General features: G+C 43.0%; 1 protein-coding gene across 2 annotated transcripts in view; it reads right to left on the bottom strand.

The window, feature by feature from the left end:
* Nucleotides 1-18560, bottom strand: part of LOC141053966 (uncharacterized) — a 122358-nt gene that overhangs the window by 9176 nt on the left and 94622 nt on the right. Inside the window, exon 3 of one of the 2 annotated variants that reach the window (XR_012221300.1) lies at nucleotides 5391-5756. The exons of the other annotated variant lie outside the window; for it this stretch is intronic. The gene's annotated coding sequence lies outside the window, so the exon portion shown is untranslated. The remainder of the gene's footprint in view (nucleotides 1-5390; nucleotides 5757-18560) is intronic. 2 annotated transcript variants of the gene reach the window in all.

Genomic DNA, 18560 nt, shown 5'->3' with positions numbered 1-18560 from the left:
AGTCCGACAATGTCTCCTGCTTTGTCTACATTCCCACTACTTGCAGTGGAAAAGTGGACAGAGCAGGAGACATTGCCTGACTCACCTCTAGGGATAAGCTGATGTTACAGAACCCCAGTAAGACAGGAACAAGTGTTGGTTGTGCAGACGGCATTTCAGAGCAGCAACTGGCGTGGTTGGAGGCCAGAGGAAATACTCAAAACAGAGTGGAGACAGAGGCCTAATTGGAGTACATTGACAGTTAGTAGTAGTCTAGAAACAATCTAAAACTGCCAACAAGTAGGCCTAAACCTACTACCTGATTTTCCCTAGGCTTCGACACCGCCAGTTGTTGCTCAGAAGTGCTGTCCACACAGAAAAAGCACTCGCTAATATGTAAGTGGGGTTCGGTAACGTCAGCTGATCCCCTGCTGTGTGTATGGCAAAGTGTCCTGCTCCCTCCAAAGTCAAACTACCTCGGATTTAAACCTGGCTCCAAGTAGGCCTCAACCTACTACCTGATTTTCCCTGGGCTCCGACAACGCCAATTGGTGCTCAGAAGTGCTGTCCACACAGAAAAAACACTCGTTCATGTGAAAGTGGGGTTCAGTAACGTCAGCTGATCCCCTGCTGTGTGGATGGCAAACTCCTGCTGCCTCCAAATTCTAACTACTTCTGATTTAAACATTCTCTGATTTGGCCTCTGTCTCCACTCTGTCTATAGTATTTCCCCTGACCTCCAACACCGCCAGTTCCTGCTCACAGTTGCCGTCCACACATTCCACACTTGTTCCTGGTGTTCTGTAACGTGAGCGGATCCCCCAATGTGTGTCCGGCGCTGTCTCCTGCGCTGTCCACCTTCCCACTACAAGTGGTGGGAATGTGGACAGAGCAGGAGACATTGCCAGACACACATCAGGGGATCTGCTGACATTACAGAACCCCAGTAACACAGGAACACGTGTGGATTGGGCAGACGGCTACTGTACGCATAAACTGGCGGTGTTGGCGGTCAGGTGAAATCCTGGAAACAGATGCCTAATTGGAGCACGTTGACAGTCAGTTGTAGTCTACAACCGATATAACACTGCCACCAAGTAGGCCTCGGCCTACACCATGATTGTCCCTGGGCTCCAACATCACCAGTTGCTGCTCAGAAGTGTCGTTGGCACGGGTACTCCCTCCTGCCCAGCCTGGTTCCAGCACGCCAGCTGTTTCCGGGTAGTGTCAAGGTCACTTTGCCACCAATCCGTTGTCCTGTCGTCTTGCAGCCGGGCTAGCCGACTCTACGGTGCCTGCAGTTTAGGGGACTCCTATGTGGACTGCGGGATCTGGCACTGAAGGCTGGATCCGTAGTGCCAATCGGACATGGATCCCCTGTAGGACTGTGGGTTTTGGTAACTGCGGCCGGCTTGCGGCCTGGCTACTTTGCTTTTGATGGGTACCTTCTGCTACCCACCCGGGTTCCAGCACTGTCAGCTGGTTCTCGCCAGAGCCTTTGGCCTAGGTGCCTCCATCTCGGTATCTGAGGTCCAGCAACGTCTGCTAGTCCTTGGTAGTGCTTTCTAGCACAGGTACCTTCTGCTTAGTAACCGTGGTCCAGCACCGTCAGTTTGTCCTCGGTAGTGCCATTGGCTCTTGTTCCTTCTGCTACCCATCCGGGTTCCAGCACTGTCAGCTGGTTCTCACCAGAGCCTTTGGCCTAGGTGCCTCCATCTCAGTATCCGAGGTCCAGCAACGTCAGCTGGTCCTTGGTAGTGCTTTCTAGCACAGGTACCTCCTGCATAGTAACCTGGGTCCAGCACCGTCAGCTGTTCCTCAGTAGTGCCATTGGATCTTGTTCCTTCTGCTGCCACTACGGGTTCCAGTACTGTCAGCTGGTTCTCTCCAGTTTCTCAGCCTTCTTGTACCTTCTGCTACATTTCCAAAATCAAGCTTTTTGAAATTGTCTTTGGTAATCCTTATTGATCTCCATGACAACGACCCTGATGACGACGACCCTGAAGACCACACCAAAGAAGACCAGAAATATGACCCAAAATAATATGACCAAGAGGACAAAGAACATGAAGACAACCACCAAGATACAGAACAAAAGACAGAAGAACAAGAAGCAGAAGAAGCAAAAGCAGAAGAACAGAAAGCAGAAGAACATTAAGCATAAGACTAAAAATCAGAATAGAAGATATCAAAATTATAAGCAGAAAAAGACTAAGCAGTAAATGGGGGTGAGTCCGTTCCTCCTCGTGGAGCCCCTGGAAAATGCCTGCTGCTGCAGGCCAAACTGAACGCGGATAAATCCTGTTGTAAATCTTTTGTGACAGGCAGAACGTAAGGTGTAATCTTATAACTTTTATAGATAAGTACTACAGGAATGCCTGTCACCATAAGAAAATGAAGAAAAAGATGAATAGGAAGAAGATGAAGAAATAGCATATGAAAATTAATAATAGGTGAATAAGAAGAATATGAAGAATGGAAAAAAAAGAATAATGGGAAGAAGGTGAAGAAGAAGAAGATGAATAAGGTGAAGAATAAGTTGATGAAAAAAATGCTACTGCTGTGGATCATGAAGGAGAAAGTGTGGGAGAAGTACAAAATAAGGTGAAGAGCATGGAAGTTGTGAAACATACATATCTGACAAAATATAAAAAAGGATAACATAGTCAATATCTTTTTAACTCCGAACATCTTACAAAAAAAAATTTTGAATTAATGCTATGCCATTTGATTGGACCAAACCTCTATGCCTTTAATGTCTCCTCCACCTCCCACAATACATTCTACATGATTCTTATTTGTTTTAAATCATGTAGAATTAGCCAACAAGGAAATAAAGGGCTTTTTAAAATTCCGATACCGGAAGCCCATTGACTTGAATGGGACTTCCGGTATCGGCGATACCCGATATTTTTTTCGTATCGGGCGATACCATCCGATACGATATTTTTGGGTATCGAATGGTATCGCTCAACACTAATAAAGACACATCTGCATGTGCTTCTCAATATCTGACATTAAATCAGAATAAACCTTTCACATTTTAGGACAATTAGGATTACCATAATTATTAATATTTCCAGAATAACGAGAGAGAATGTTTTAAGGCATTTTTAATACTGCAAAGTCAAAAGTTTCAATCCATTTCATTAGTACTTGGTACCATTGCCCTTATCCTGAATGACTTGGGTTAGACATTTAGGATCTCTTTCCACAAGCTTCTCACAATAGTTGTGGGGGAAACTACCTAGAGTGTGTTAATCGTTGGATAGATTCTATGCTACAACCATTGGTTGAGGACCTCCCTTCTTACCTGAAGGATACGAACCAACTACTTCGCAGGATGGATGGGCTTTCATTAGATCCAGGGACGTTGTTTGTTACAGCGGACATTGAGTCCCTGTATACGAACATACGACACAGTGATGGGTTGTATGCTACGAGGTATTTTCTTGAAATGTCCAATCTAAGTATAGGTATGAGGACCCTCATACTCGAACTCCTGGAATTTACCTTGACTCATAATTTTTTTACGTTTAAGGGGTCCTTCTTCCTACAGCTCCAGGGGACTGCGATGGGCGCGGCCTTTGCGCCCACCAACGCAAATCTCTTCCTGGGGCTGTGGGAGAGGGACCTCTTCCTCTCAGATCAGGAGATGTCAATGGAGCGCGTCCTTTTGTGGACGCGCTACATTGATGATGTGCTCCTGATCTGGCAGGATTCTGCCTTGTCCCTTGAACAATTTATTCTGAAGCTTAATGACAATGACCGTAATATTCATCTTACTGTTAAATACGATCCTGACCACATTGAATTCTTGGATGTCAACTTAAGGAGAGATGCCTTAGGAAATATACAAACTGATATCTTTAGGAAGCCGACATCAACTAATATGTTGCTTCATGCGGATTCCTCTCATCCTGCTCATATGATTCGTGCAGTAGCAACTGGCCAATTTTTTCGCCTTAGGCGAATGTGCTCTACAGATGACTTTGAATTACGGGCAAACGAACTCAAAACACGTCTTCTTGATCGGGGGTATAGCCATCGGGTAGTAAAAATGGCCTACCACAAGGCTAAATTTAATTCTAGAAATATGCTCTTATATAAACACTCCGAACAGTCTACTACTTCACAACCTATCAGGTTTATAACCAACTTCCATAGTCAGGCGGATGAATTACGTATGGTCCTGTCTAAATCTTGGCCGATTTTGTTGGCTGATCCGATTCTTTCTAAAATCTTACCAAATCAACCACTTATTACTTTTCGCAGAGCCAGGAATCTGCGTGATCAACTGGTGCATAGTCACTATGCTCCAGCTCCTCAATCGCATTTTTTTAGTCACATCGCCCCCAGGCATGGATGCGTCCCCTGTGTAGCATGTGCAAACATCGAACGAAGTACCACATTCACTGATTCCTCTGGGTCAAGGGAATTTAAAACACGTAAACTTATTACGTGTACCACCAAGAATGTGATTTACTTTGCTACCTGCCCCTGCTCCCTGATATATGTTGGCTTGACCACCAGACAGTTTAAGATACGTGTCAGGGATCATGTGCTAGGTATATAGGCTGCTGTGGGACACGAGGACGTGTCCACGCTTAAGACCCTACCCCGCCACTTCAAAATCCATCATCAATGTGAAGCAGGTGGTTTGAGGATTAGGGGGATTGATGTATTGGAGGTGGGTATCCGTGGAGGTAGAGTCTCACAACGCCTGGCACAAATGGAGACCCAATGGATTTGGAGATTGAATACAGTGCACCCCAATGGCCTGAATGAGAGTCTCAGTTTTGCTCCCTTCTTGTGATTGTCTTTCTTGCTGCACACTTGTGTCATGTTCTATCACCAATGGTGTATTTTTATTAATTGTTTTTATTCTTTTATCTTTAGTTTGTCGCACTTTGATATCGCTGCTACTGTACCGGTTACCTGGTGGATTCATATGATTCGATTCTGAAGTTGGACGGCATCTCTTTTTCTCATACATTATAAATGTTTATATGACTCCTTATTTTTTATTTATTTTTTATTTTCTATTTTTCATTTGTTATTTTTCATTATTTTTGAGTATATAATCAACATTGTCATATATATATACTTTTTGTATAATTTCTGTATATATATTGTATATTATGGGATTTATATCTATGAGGATTGGTATTAAATGTATTGTTATTCCATAATATACTGGTTATATATTCACTATTATATGTATGACACACTTTTGTAATTCTTCATGTTTGTCTATTACATGTAAAAAAATTTTGGACACATGGGGAGTTGTTTATATGTACACCATGTATATTTATTACTTTGATGTCATGTCCATTACGCGATCGCTTTATAATGTGAACTTCCTGCACTCTGTGCAGTTGTTACCATTTCCTTACATGCCGCATTACCTCATTTTGATTCCTAAGTGGTTCCTCCGCTGACGTGACCCTCACTGTCGCGCGGCTCTCGGCGTCTCCATGCTTCAGGGGTTGCCTTGGTGATTCCCTGCTGCATGACGTCGATGCCGCTCGCCATGGTGGGAGCTGGGATGGCGGATGCGTCACTTCCGGTCAGACGGCGACGCCACTTCCGGTTTTTACCGGTACATATACAGCGCTTGTTTTGCTCTCCGTCACGCACCTTGATGAAGGACTGACCCTCCGAAACACGCGTCGGGGTGGGTGTCTGGATGTTGGTAGCCGCTGGCAATTATCCCCAGGTACACTCTATTTACTTGTTTTTCATCATGACGCTCTTTGGTGGCTTCTTGGTAACTTGCAAGAAATGAGCACAGTTTAGTGATTATTACATCTTCCTGTGGATTCTCATGATATCTACTTTTTATATGAGTATATTATAATATTATCTGCCAGTTGGGCTATCTTATTCCAGCCCCCTTTTTGTTACCCATGTGGTTTTGGATGTGACAGTATCCCTGTCTCCCCTTCCTTTGCTATATGTCCTTGTATGCATTAAATTATTATTATATATGCCAATAAATTCATATATTTTATTACATCAATTTGTGGACCTGGTCTGTTGCGTTTTTGGAGCTTTTGCTCATGTTGTGTTTCAGGTTGCGATAGGTCCACTTTTTGCCATATGTCTTAAATACTCTTTGAGCTATTAGGCTATACATTATTTATGATGACAATTTGTCATGAGCACATTATTAATCATTAGTACTTGGTACCATTGCCCTTATCCTGAATGACTTGGGTTAGACATTTGGGATCTCTTTCCACAAGCTTCTCACAATAGTTGGTTGGAATTTGGGCCCATTCCTCCTGATAAAACTGGTGTAACTGATCCAGGTTTAGTAACATAGTTTGTAAGGCTGAAAAAAACACATTAGTCCATCCAGTTCAGCCTATAAAATTCTGTCAGAATAAATCTCCAGATCTACGTCCTTCTAAAGAACCAAACAATAACTGTAAGATACAATATTGTTGCGCTCCAGGAAGACATCCAGGCCTCTCTTTAACCCCTCGGCTGAGTTCGCCATCACCACCTCCTCAGGCAGGGAATTCCAGATTCTCACTGCCCTAACAGTAAAGAATCCTCTTCTATGTTGGTGGAGAAACCTTTTCTCCTCCAGACGCAGAGAATGCCCCCTTGTGACAGTCACCTTCCTTGCTGTAAACAGGTCCTCTGAGAGATATTTGTATTGTCCCCTTATATACTTATACATGGTTATTAGATCGCTCCTCAGTCGTCTTTTTTCTAGACTAAGTAATCCTAATTTTGCTAATCTCTCTGGGTATTGCAGTTCCCCCATCCCCTTTATTAATTTTGTTGCCCTCCTTTGTACTCACTCTAGTTCCATTATATCCTTCCTGAGCATCGGTGCCCAAAACTGTACCCAGTACTCCATGTGCGGTCTAACCAGAGATTTGTACAGAGGCAGTATAATGCTCTCATCATGTGTATCCAGACCTCTTTTAATGCACCCCATGTTCCTGTTTGCCTTGGCAGCTGCTGTCTGGCACTGGCTGCTCCAGGTAAGTTTATCATTAACTAGGATGCCCAAGTCCTTCTCCATGTCAGATTTACCCAGTGGTTTCCCATTCAGTGTGTAATGGTGATATTGATTCATTCTTCCCATGTGTATAACCTTACATTTATCATTGTTAAACTGCATCTGCCACCTTTCGGCCCAAGTTCCCAACTTATCCAGATCCATGTGTAGCAGAATACTATATTCTCTTGTATTGACTGCTTTACATAGTTTTGTATCATCTGGAAATATCGATATTTTACTGTGCAAACCTTCTACCAGATCGTTAATAAATATGTTGAAGAGAAGAGGTCCCAACACCAACCCCTGCGGTCCCCACTGGTCATAGCGGCCCAGTTAGAGAATATACCATTTATAACCCCTCTCTGCTTTCTATCACTCAGCCAGTTACTTACCCATTTACACACATTTTCCCCCAGACCCGGCATTCTCATTCTGTGCACCAACCTCTTGTGTGGCACGGTATCAAACGCTTTGGAAAAATCAAGATATACCACATCCAATGACTCACCTTGGTTCAGTCTATAGCTTACCTCTTCATAAAAGCTGATTAGATTGGTGTGACAGGAGCGATTCCTCATAATCCCATGCTGATATGGAGTCACACAGTTATTCTCAGTGAAATCATCCAGAATAACATCCCTCAGAAGCCCTTCACATATCACCAACAATAGAGGTTAGACTTACTGGCCTATAATTTCCAGGTCACTTTTAGAGCCTTTTTGAATATTGGTACCACATTTGCTATGCGCCAGTCTTGTGGAACAGACCTCGTCACTATAGAGTCTCTAAATATAAGAAATAATGGTTTGTCTGTTACATTACTTAGTTCTCTTAGTACTCGTGGGTGTATGCCATCCAGACCCGGAGAGTTATCTATTTTAATCTTATTTATGACGAGTTTTCTTCGTCTCTTGACATTTCATTTTCCACCGTGAATACCGTGGAGAAGGTGTTTAATATATTCGCTTTTTCCTAGTCATCTACAACCATTCTTTCCTCACAATTTTTTAATGGGCCTACACTGTCACTTTTGATTCTTTTACTATTGATATAGATAAAGAACAGTTTGGGATTAGTGTTACTCTCCTTAGCAATGTGCTTCTCTGTTTCCTTTATGGCAGCTTTAATTATTTTTAAAGATAAAGTATTTTTCTCCCTATAGTCTTTAGATCTTCAGCGGGGCCATCCTGCTTTAGTAGTGTAAATGCTTTCTTGTTACTGGTAATCGCCCCTCTTACTTCTTTGTTTAGCCACATTGGGTTTTTCCTATTTCTTGTCCTTTTATTCCCACAAGGTATAAACCGCTTACAGCGCCTATTTAGGATGTTCTTACACATTTCCCATTTATTATCTGTATTCTTACTGTATTTCTGAGGACATTATCCCAGTCACCCAGATTATGGGCATCTCTAAGCTGGTCAGACTTTGCCTTCCTAAAGTTCAGTGTTTGTGACGTCCTGACAAGTCCCCCTAGCGAAACACACGTGACACTGTACTATATGGTGGTCGCTATTTCCTAGATGCCGACGACCTGCAGATCTGTTATTCTGTCAGCTCTATTAGATAGTATTAGGTGTAAAGTGCTGCTCCTCCGGTTGGATTCTGCACCAATTGTGAAAGATAATTCTTCTTGGTTATTAGCAGAAACCTGTCACCTTTATGGGTTTCCCAGGTCTCTGTTTCCTAGTTAATATCCGGGTAGTTAAAGTCCCTCATAACAAGGACCTCATTATGGGTTGCAGCTTCATCTATCTGCCCTAGTAGTAGACTCCAACATCCTCATTCCCTTCGCTAATATCCTCCCTTATAGTGGACTTTAGCCAAGACTTTACATAAAGACAAACCCCTCCTCCACTCCGATTTTTACGCTCCTTTCTAAACAGACTGTAACCCTGTAAGGTAACTGCCCGGTCATAGCTTTCATCTCACCATGTCTTGGTTATTCTCACTATGTCATAGTTCCCTGTAGATGTTTCTGCTTCTAGTTCTTCCATCTTGTTTGTCAGGCTTCTGGCGTTTGCGAGCATGCAGTTTAGAGGATTTTGCTTTGTTCCAATCTCCTCCCTGTTGATTGTTTTAGAAATTTTCTTACCTCCCTTCTGAGTATGTTGTCTTGCATCTTCTTTGCCTCACCTCATATCATTCATCAGTATAATATCTGGCTTCATGTTTGTGTCTAACGTTTTTCTTCCCATCCCCTCTTCTTCTAGTTTAACGCCCTGCTGATGAGTGTAGCGAGTCTTCTGGCAAATGTGTGTTTCCCAGGTTTGTTGAGGTGTAGTAGGATTGTAGGTTTGTAGGTCGCCTTGCTCAAACCGGCCTTTTCAGCTTTAATCATAAATTTTCAATAGGATTGAGACCAGGTTTTTGTGATGACCGCTCCAAAACATTGACTTTGTTATCATTAAGCCACTTTGTTCCCAATTTGGCAGTATGCTTCAGGTCATTGTCCATTTGGAAACCCATTTCCAATTGAATTTTTGGAGACGTCGAGTCTTCTTTAGTGGCTTTGCTATTTAGTTTAGTGCATTGACCCGTAAGCGTGGGGACCTTTGGCGCAGGTTATGGGCTCACGTATTTTGGCCAAAATATCAACTAATACCTCACTATTTCTGTATTTTTTGCACTATACTTTTCAGGGTGCAGCCAAGCCCAGACATGTCTGGTCTCGCATGAGGGGTGTTCAAAAGGCTATGAATTGAGAGTGTGCTGGCCAGCCCGCCTAGTCGAAAAGTAGGGGCTTGACTAATAGGCTGTGAACCAGGCACTGTGCGGTACCTTTGTGTGAACAACGCCCTATGCGGGCCTCTATTGTGCAATTGTACACTGGGCAGTCACCCCCTCCAGGATTGGGTAGGTGGAGAGTGTCTGTTGATCTGGTATTTTGCACCTGTGTTGCTGACATCTTGCTATATGGGCTGGCTGCACCCTGTAGTGCATTTGTTTCAAGATCTAGGCAGATATCCAAGGAGCATCATTTCTCCTTGCGGAAAATGACATGCTAAGCATGTCGAGATGAGGAGACTTAAAGCCGCAATGCTCCTCTGGGAAATATGCTAATTATGCAAATTGTCTCTTCAGAGAGGAAAATGACTAGAACTCGAGTCGACACTGACTTTTAGGATTGCTACTTCCAATAGGTGGCACTAGAGTTCTAGTCCTCTTCCTCTCTGAAGAGACAATTTGCATAATTAGCATATTTCCCAGAGGAGCATTGCGGCTTTAAGGCTACTTTCACACATCAGTTTTTTGCCGTCAGGCAGGATCCGGCTATTTTTAGAAAAAACTGATCCGGCATAAATTTTGGAGAACTGTAGAAACGGATCCGTTTTTCTGCCGGATCCGTCTAGCAGGTTATATCTGTTTCCTGGGGGCTGACCAATTGGATCTGAGCATGCGCAGACTTAAAAAAAAACGGATCGGGTGGCTGGATCCGTCTTTTTCTGGATCCGGCGCATTCCGGCGCCCATAGACTTTCATTGTGGCAAAAAGCCGGACGCGTCGGATATGGCGCTTCCAGCTTTTTCGCCGGAGACAAAAAACGTTACAGTAGCCGTTTTTTCCAGACGAGGGAATGAGACAAGTAGCTGGATCTGGCAAAAAATGGACGAAACGCAATGCCATCCGGCGCTAATGCAAGTCAATGGGGAAAAACTGGATCCGGCATTGCATTTTGCCGGATCCGGTTTTACAAAAAAAAAGCCGGATCGCGCCTGACGGCGAAAAACTGATGTATGAAAGAGGCCTAAGTCTCCTCATCTCGACATGCTTAGCATGTCATTCTCCACAAGGAGAAATTATACTTCTTGGATATTGGTCAGACGCCTCTCTCACAGCCAAGCCAGATCTCACACTTTGCACTGACGAGGGGCAGTACCCCGAAACACAGTGTCTGCAAATTGAGATTCTGGCTTGGCTTTTATCCTAAGTCATGTAACAAGGCTCGTTAAAGAGTCGACATTGACTTTTAGGATTGCTAATTCCAATAGGTGGCACTAGAGTTCTAGTCCTCTTCCTCTCTGAAGAGACAATTTGCATAATTAAGATCTAGGCAGGTAAGTGTTGCTGCCTTTTTGTCTGCTGTTTAAAAAAGGCCCATTTCCGCCCAAGCTTTAACTTCCTGGATGATATCTTGAGATGTTGCTTCAGTATTGCCACATAATCTTCTTTTCTCATGGTGCCACCTATTTTGTGAAGTGCACCAGTCTCTCCTGCAGCAACACAACTCAACAACATGATACTGTTACCCCCATGTTTCACAAAGGGGATGGTGTTCTTAGGCTTCCAAGATTCTCCCTTTTTCATCCAAAAGTAACGATGGTCATTATATCTAAAAAGTTCAATTTTAGTTTGATCAGACCACAGGACATGTCTTTCATCCCATGGAGATATAGTACTCGTTACATTGTGGATATTGACACAATCTTACCAGCTTCCACAATCATCTTCACGAGGTCTTTTGCTTTTGTCCTTGGGTTGATATGCACATGTCGGACCAAAGCACGTTCTTCTCTGGGACACAGAACCCATCTCCTTCCTGGGCAGTATGATGGCTGCACATTCCCATCTTGTTTGTACTTGTGTATAATTGTTTGTAGAGATGAACAAGGCACCTTCAGGTATCTGTAAATTGTACCCAAAGATGAGCCAGACTTGTGCAAGTCCACAATTCTCTTCCTAATATCTTGGCTGATTTCTTTACATTTTCCCATGATGTTACACATAGAAGCAGTGTGTTTCAGGAGTGAGTTAAAATACATTCACAGGTGTGTCTCTAATTAACTAAGATGTTGCCCCAAAAAAAAACTATCAAAAGCTTCCAAACACATGACATCATCATGTGGGCAGTCCAGAATTGTTTAAAGGCAGAGTAATTTTAGTGTATGTAAACTTTTGACTTTGCACTACATAATAAAAATGCCTTAAAACATTTACTCTCTCATTATTCTCGCATTTGTAATTTATGTAATAAACTCTCCTTCATCCATGACTTCTTCCTTTCTGATTCTCTTAACCTTCATACGGTGGACTACACTTCTCTCATACCCCAAGATCAGACAATAGAGCAGGTAGAGGCGTTGGTCTGCTCCTATCACCCAAATGTACCTTTCAGGTTGTCCCTCAAGTACCCTCACTTATCTTTCCTTCTTTTGAGGTTGATGTCGTCAGACGCTACATCCCCTTCTCCATGCGACTGGCAGTGGTGTATCGTCCTTCGGGCCCCTCGCATCAATTCCTGGATCACTTTGCCACGTGGCTTCCACATTTTCTCTCCTTTAACTACCTCATCCTCATGAGAGACTTCAACATCCCTATTGCTCTCCCCCTCTCCACATCTGTTACTCACCTTTTATCTTTAACCTCCTCCTTCAGCCTTTTTGCAGCTTACTAGCTCTCCTAAGCATGAAGATGGAAACTCCCTCACCTTGGTTTTCTCCCAGCTTTGCTCAATGGTTGATTTCACAAACTCCCCTCTCCCACTCTCTGACCACAACCTTCTTTCATTCTCACCTTAAAACTGCCATTCCGCTAAGGTCACCCCCACTTATAGAAATATACAGGCCAACACCCAGAAACTTATGAAGAACTTGCAGTCATCATTGGCCCCTATCTCCTCCCTCTCTTGTCCTGATTCTGCACTGAAGCATTATAATGAGACACTGCCTGAATGAAGCTGCACCTCCTATAAAATAGAACAACTCAGCACAGATGGTGACAACCCTGGCACACGCTGCAAACATGTTTCCTACAGCGGTGCTCCAGGTGTGCCATACATCTGTGGAGAAATTCCAATCTACCCAAAGATTTCATCCATTATAAGTTTATGCTTAAAATATACAGCACTGCCCTTCACCTATTTGAACACCCTCATCATCTCACTATCAGTAACCCGAAACATCTTTGATACTTTTCATTCCCTATTCAACCCAAAAGTGCTGGACCCAACCACGGATCTTTGCACTGACGATCTGGCCAAATACTTCAAAGAAAAAATTGACCAAATCCGACAGGAAATTTTCTCCCAACCCCCTCACACCATGCACTGTCCTTCCTCCCCTTCTCGCCCTACTACTTGTACCAGTGACCCTATTTTGTCACATCTCCTCCAGTCCCTTTCCCCTGCTGTCACCACTCACCTAACTAAAATATTCAACCTCTCTCTCTCTTCCGGTATCTTTCCCTCCTCATTTAAGCATACCATCATATATCCACTACTTAAAAAACTATCCCTTGACCAAATCTGTGCTGCTAACTATAGACCCGTCTCTAATTTTCCCTTCATCTCTAAACTCCTGGAACGCCTGGTCGACTCCCATGTTATCCACTATTTCTCAGATAACTCTCTTCTCGACCCTCTACAATCCGGTTTTCGCTCTTTATACTCTACTGACACTGCCTTCACTAAAGTCTCTAATGATCTACTAACCGCTAAACCTAATGGTCACTACTCTGTGCTAATTCTCCAGGACCTCTCTGCAGCATTCAACACTGTGGATCATCAGCTCCTCCTCACTATGCTCCGCTCCATCGGCCTCAAGCACACCGTTCTCTCCAGGTTCTCCTCCAATCTCTCTGACCGCTCCTTTACTGTATCTTTTGCTGGTTCCTCCTCCACTCATCTTCCCCTTACTGTTGGGGTTCCTCAATGATCAGTCCTAGACCCCCTCCTCTTCTCTTTGTATACTGCCCCTATTGGATAAACAATCAGTAGATTTGGTTTCCAGTACCATCTCTATGCTGATGACAACCAAATATACACCTCCTCTCCTGACAGCACACCTGCCTTTTTAGAAAACACCAGCGATTGTCTTACCACTGTCTCTAATATCATGTCCTCCGTCTATCTGAAACTGAACCTGTCAAAAACTGAACTCATGTTTTCTCCGTCTACTAACCTACCTATGCCCGACATTGCCATTTCCGTGTGTGGTTCTACCATTATTTCCCAGCAACATGTCCGCTGTCTTGGGGTCATGATTGATTCAGATCTTTCATTCACCCCCCACATCCGATCACTGGCTATTATTTGTTATCTGCACCTCAAAAACATTTCTAGAATTCAACCCTTTCTTACTTTCGACTCTGCAAAAACTCTTACTGTTTCTCTTATTCATTCTCGTTTGGACTATTTTAACTCTCTACTAATCGGTCTCCCTCTTACCAAGCTCTCGCCCTCCAATCTGTATTGAATGCTGCAGCTAGGATCATATTCCTCACCAACCATTACACCGTTGCCTCTACCTTGTGCAGTCCTTACACTGGCTACCCATCCACTCCAGAATTCAGTATAAACTTATTACCCTCACCCACAAAGCACTCCATGGCTCAGCACCACCCTACATCTCCTCACTTATCTCAGTCTACCCTACCCTTGCCCTCCATTCTGCTAATGATCTGAGGTTAATATCCTCAATAACCAGAACCTCCCACTCCTGTCTCAAAGACTTTTCACGTGCTGCGCCAATTTTTTGTAATACATTACCCAGCTTAATTCGATTAATCCCCAATACCCACAGTTTTAAGCGTGCCCTGAAAACACATTTCTTCAAACTGGCCTACCGCCTCAATACATTAATCTAACTATCCCTGTGTGGCCCATTCAATATTTTTACCATAACCAGGTTCTTCATATCATGTTCTCACACGCTTTATGCATTTAATAGCCCTCTGTGTATATACTGCTACATAGTCTGGCTGATAACTGGTTCATGCAGCATTACATGAACACCCGATTTCTTAAATTAAGGCTGGTCCGAACAATGAAGGCAATTGTTGACATCGACTTTTCGTGTCTCCCCTATTTCCTCATAGACTGTAAGCTTGCGAGCAGCGGGGCCCTTATTCCTCTTGGTATCTGTTGATTTATGTGATTATTGTTATGCTGTAATGTCTTTTGTCTGTGGAATATGTTGGGGCTATAGAAATAATAATAATAATAATAATAATAATTATAATAATAAAAATAATAATAATAATAATAATTAATTTTGGTAATCCTAATTGACCTAAAATGGGAAAAGTTTATTCTGATTTCATGTCAGAAACTGAAAAAACATGTAGATGTGTCTTTTTATTATGTGTCTTTTATATTTAAAACCAGGGGAAGAGTCCTGAGGAGAGAATTTGTATATTCCCAGTACCTTCTGGGATAAGTGAAGAGTCTACGCGAGCTCAACGATCACTGGATTTTGGCCGTTGCAGCTGAAAAGAGGAAATCGGTAAACCGCGCGCCTATTGGATTTTGGCTCATTTTTCATCGCTTTGAAATCTCTTTCACAATAACAATATGGAAGAGGCCAGGAGCCATTTGCTGAGTAGAATTTCTTGCTACATGTTCACAGATTTACCAGTAGAAAAGCCAAACTTCACATGCCACAAATGCTGCTTGTGTCCCTGTTAGAGGAAAAGTTGCAAAATCTTGGAGAGATTAGCAACATTGAAGATCATTAAGGAAGGTGAAGAGTTCTTAGACAGAGCAGAATTATCTCTTCATGTTACAGAAAGAGAAGAAATTCGAAGTGCACCTGAAGAAACAGAGGAATGGAGACATGTGACCCAGAGAAGCAGGAGGATCAGGAGGCAGTCAGCACCCATACTGCTAAGGAACCAGTACCAGGCTCTCACGCAGGAGAACGATGAAGAAATACATCAGGCTAAGACTTTATCCACAAAGAACAACCTTGTACACCTTCAAAATCATCCTGGATGGAGAAAGAAAAATGTTGTGAAGAGGAAACGGAGAGTGGTGGTCATGGGGGATTCCCTGTTGAGAGGAACAGAGGCCGCTATCTGCAGACCGGATATAACTTCAAGAGAAATGTGCTGTCTTCCAGGTGCAAAAATTAAAGATGTGTCTGACAGGATATCAGGACTCTTCAGACCTACAGATGACCACCCATTCCTGCTAATACATGTGGGGACAAATGACACCGCAATAAACGACCTGGAAACCATGTGCAGTGACTTTGAAAACTTAGGTAAGAAAGTGAAAGAACTGGGAGCGCAGGTGGTCTTCTCTTCCATCCTCCCAGTGGATGGCCATGGAACAAGGAGGTGGAATAAGATTCTGCAGGTGAACAACTGGCTACGTCGATGGTGCCGTCAGCAAGGATTTGGATTTCTGGATCACGGAGTGAATTACCTATACTATGGACTACTTGCTAGAGATGGGGTGCACCTTACAAAGACTGGAAAACATGTATTTGGAATTCACCTTGCTACACTTGTAAGGAGAGCTTTACACTAGAACAATGTGGGAAGGGAAGCAAAAGACCAGAAAAAGCCATACACCTGACAAATGCTATTGAGAACTCTGCTATTAGAAGTGGAAACGAAGAAACAAAGACAAAAGAATCTAAATAAAAATATTGGAGGAAGAGAAACCAATCACAAACTAAAATGTTTCTATACTAATGCACAAAGCATGGGCAACAAACAAGGAGAATTGGAACTACTAACACAGGAGAAGAAATATGATGTCATTGGAATCACTGAGACTTGGTGGGACAATACACATGATTGGAATACAAGGCTAGAAGGATACAACTTCTTTGCTAGAAACAAACTTGATAAACGAGGAGGAGGTGTCGCATTGTATGTTAGAAATGCGTATATCTGCACAGTGATCCAAGCTTCAGAGACTGGGAGTTCTGTGGAAACTGTGTGGGTAAGAATACAAGGACAGAACAATGGAAAGGACACCATTGTAGGCATTTACTACAGGCTGCCTGTGCAAGCTGAAGATATGGATGAACTCTTTATGCATCAAATGGCCAAGTTCTCCAAACAATATGACATAGTTGTCATGGGAGATTTCAACTATCCTGACATTTGTTGGGAATCTCTCTCAGGCAAAACTAACAGGTCAAGGAAATTCTAATCCTTATAAACAGGGAGGAAATGGTTGAGGAGGTAAAAGTGGCTGGGACCCTAGGAGGTGCAACCATGCTAATTTAGAGTTTTGGATAACTAGAGGAGGAAGACCTGTGAAAACTCAGATGTCAAGGTAAGATTTCAGAAAGGCAGATTTTAAGGGATTCAAAGAGAATTGGAGGGATCCAATGGCTGGATATCCTTAAAGACAAAAATGTCCAGGAAGGATGGGAAATCTTGAAAAATGAAATTCGCAAAGCACAGTTGTTAACAATTCCAAAAAGAGGGAAGAATTCTGGCTGGGATAGCACGCGTGCGGGCTTACGCGTGCAACAGATTAAGTGCAACAGGATAAAGTGTTTTGCAGTTAGACAATGCATTGAAGCTGATGTTCCTCTCTTCTCTTCTTCACACAGGTATTTCATTCCATCATCCATGTATGCTGTCTGACAAGTGTGAACTGCATCATATAGTGCCAGATATTTTTATGGTATTTCATTCCATCATCCATGTATGCTGTCTGACAAGTGTGAACTGCATCATATAGTGCCAGATATTTTTATGGTATTTCATTCCATCATCCATGTATGCTGTCTGACAAGTGTGAACTGCATCATATAGTGCCAGATATTTTTATGGTATTTCATTCCATCACTCCTGTGGTGGGTCTTTATTTTTTATCTATTTGGTTTCTGCTTTGAAGTGTAGAAAGGTGTTGTGTTTTTTTTTTTTTTTTTTCCCTTTCTCTGTTTGATGGCCTTGTCCAGCGTTAGTTATTTACCCTGCATAGTAATGCCTGCTCTGGCCTTGTGCTAATTGGTTAATTACTGATTGTGGCCTTTTGGTGGCTGAAGCTAGCAGACATTTCATTTCATATATATTTAGCTCTGGCTGGGATAGCACGAGTGCGGGCTTACGCGTGCAACAGATTAAGTGCAACAGGATAAAGTGTTTTGCAGTTAGACAATGCAGTTGGACAGGGCAGGAAACAGGTAAGGTGCATAAGTTTTTCATGCACGCTAGCTTCTTGGTCAGTCGTACTACGTATGCATTGATCATATTAACCTGCTGCTTATTTGTCTTCACTTCTGCTTTTTAACAACTCGCCTGCCCTTTTACACATTCTGTGCACTCTCTGCATATCCACCCCTCCCTTTTCCCCTCTCCGATGTTTAACTCTGAGGCTCTATTGACATTTCTTACCCACACCAAACCATCCAAAACCTCCATGCAGCACTCAAAACGTTCATACAAATCATCCCACCACCTGCTTTTTCTGTTTTTTCTCCTTTTAATAGTTGCAGGTGACATCTCCCCCAACCCTGGGCCTCCCTCCACCAGCATACATTACTCTCCTCCAGCTGCATATAGAAACCCTGCTAATCTTATTAACATTCAGTGCATTCCTTCTCCTCTCACTTTCCAATGTGCTCTCTGGAATGCACGGTCTGTGTGTAACAAACTGACTTACATTCACAATCTTTTTCTCTCTAATTCCCTTAACCTTCTGGCTATTACAGAAACCTGGATCCAGCATTCAGGCACCACCGCTGCTGCCGCTCTCTCGTTTGGTGGGCTGAAATTTTCACATACCCCCAGACCTGAGAACAGACAGGGTGGAGGTGTTGGTTTGCTCCTTTCATCACAATGTGCTTTCCAGGTCATCCCCCCGGTTCCCTCACTT

Source organism: Dendrobates tinctorius, unplaced genomic scaffold (assembly GCF_039654945.1).
Source record: "Dendrobates tinctorius isolate UK_male_01 unplaced genomic scaffold, ASM3965494v1 ptg000173l, whole genome shotgun sequence".
NCBI classification, from domain to species: Eukaryota; Metazoa; Chordata; class Amphibia; order Anura; family Dendrobatidae; genus Dendrobates; species Dendrobates tinctorius.
The sequence above is the reverse complement of the archived record's forward strand: the minus strand, read 5'-3'. Positions and strand labels throughout refer to the sequence as shown.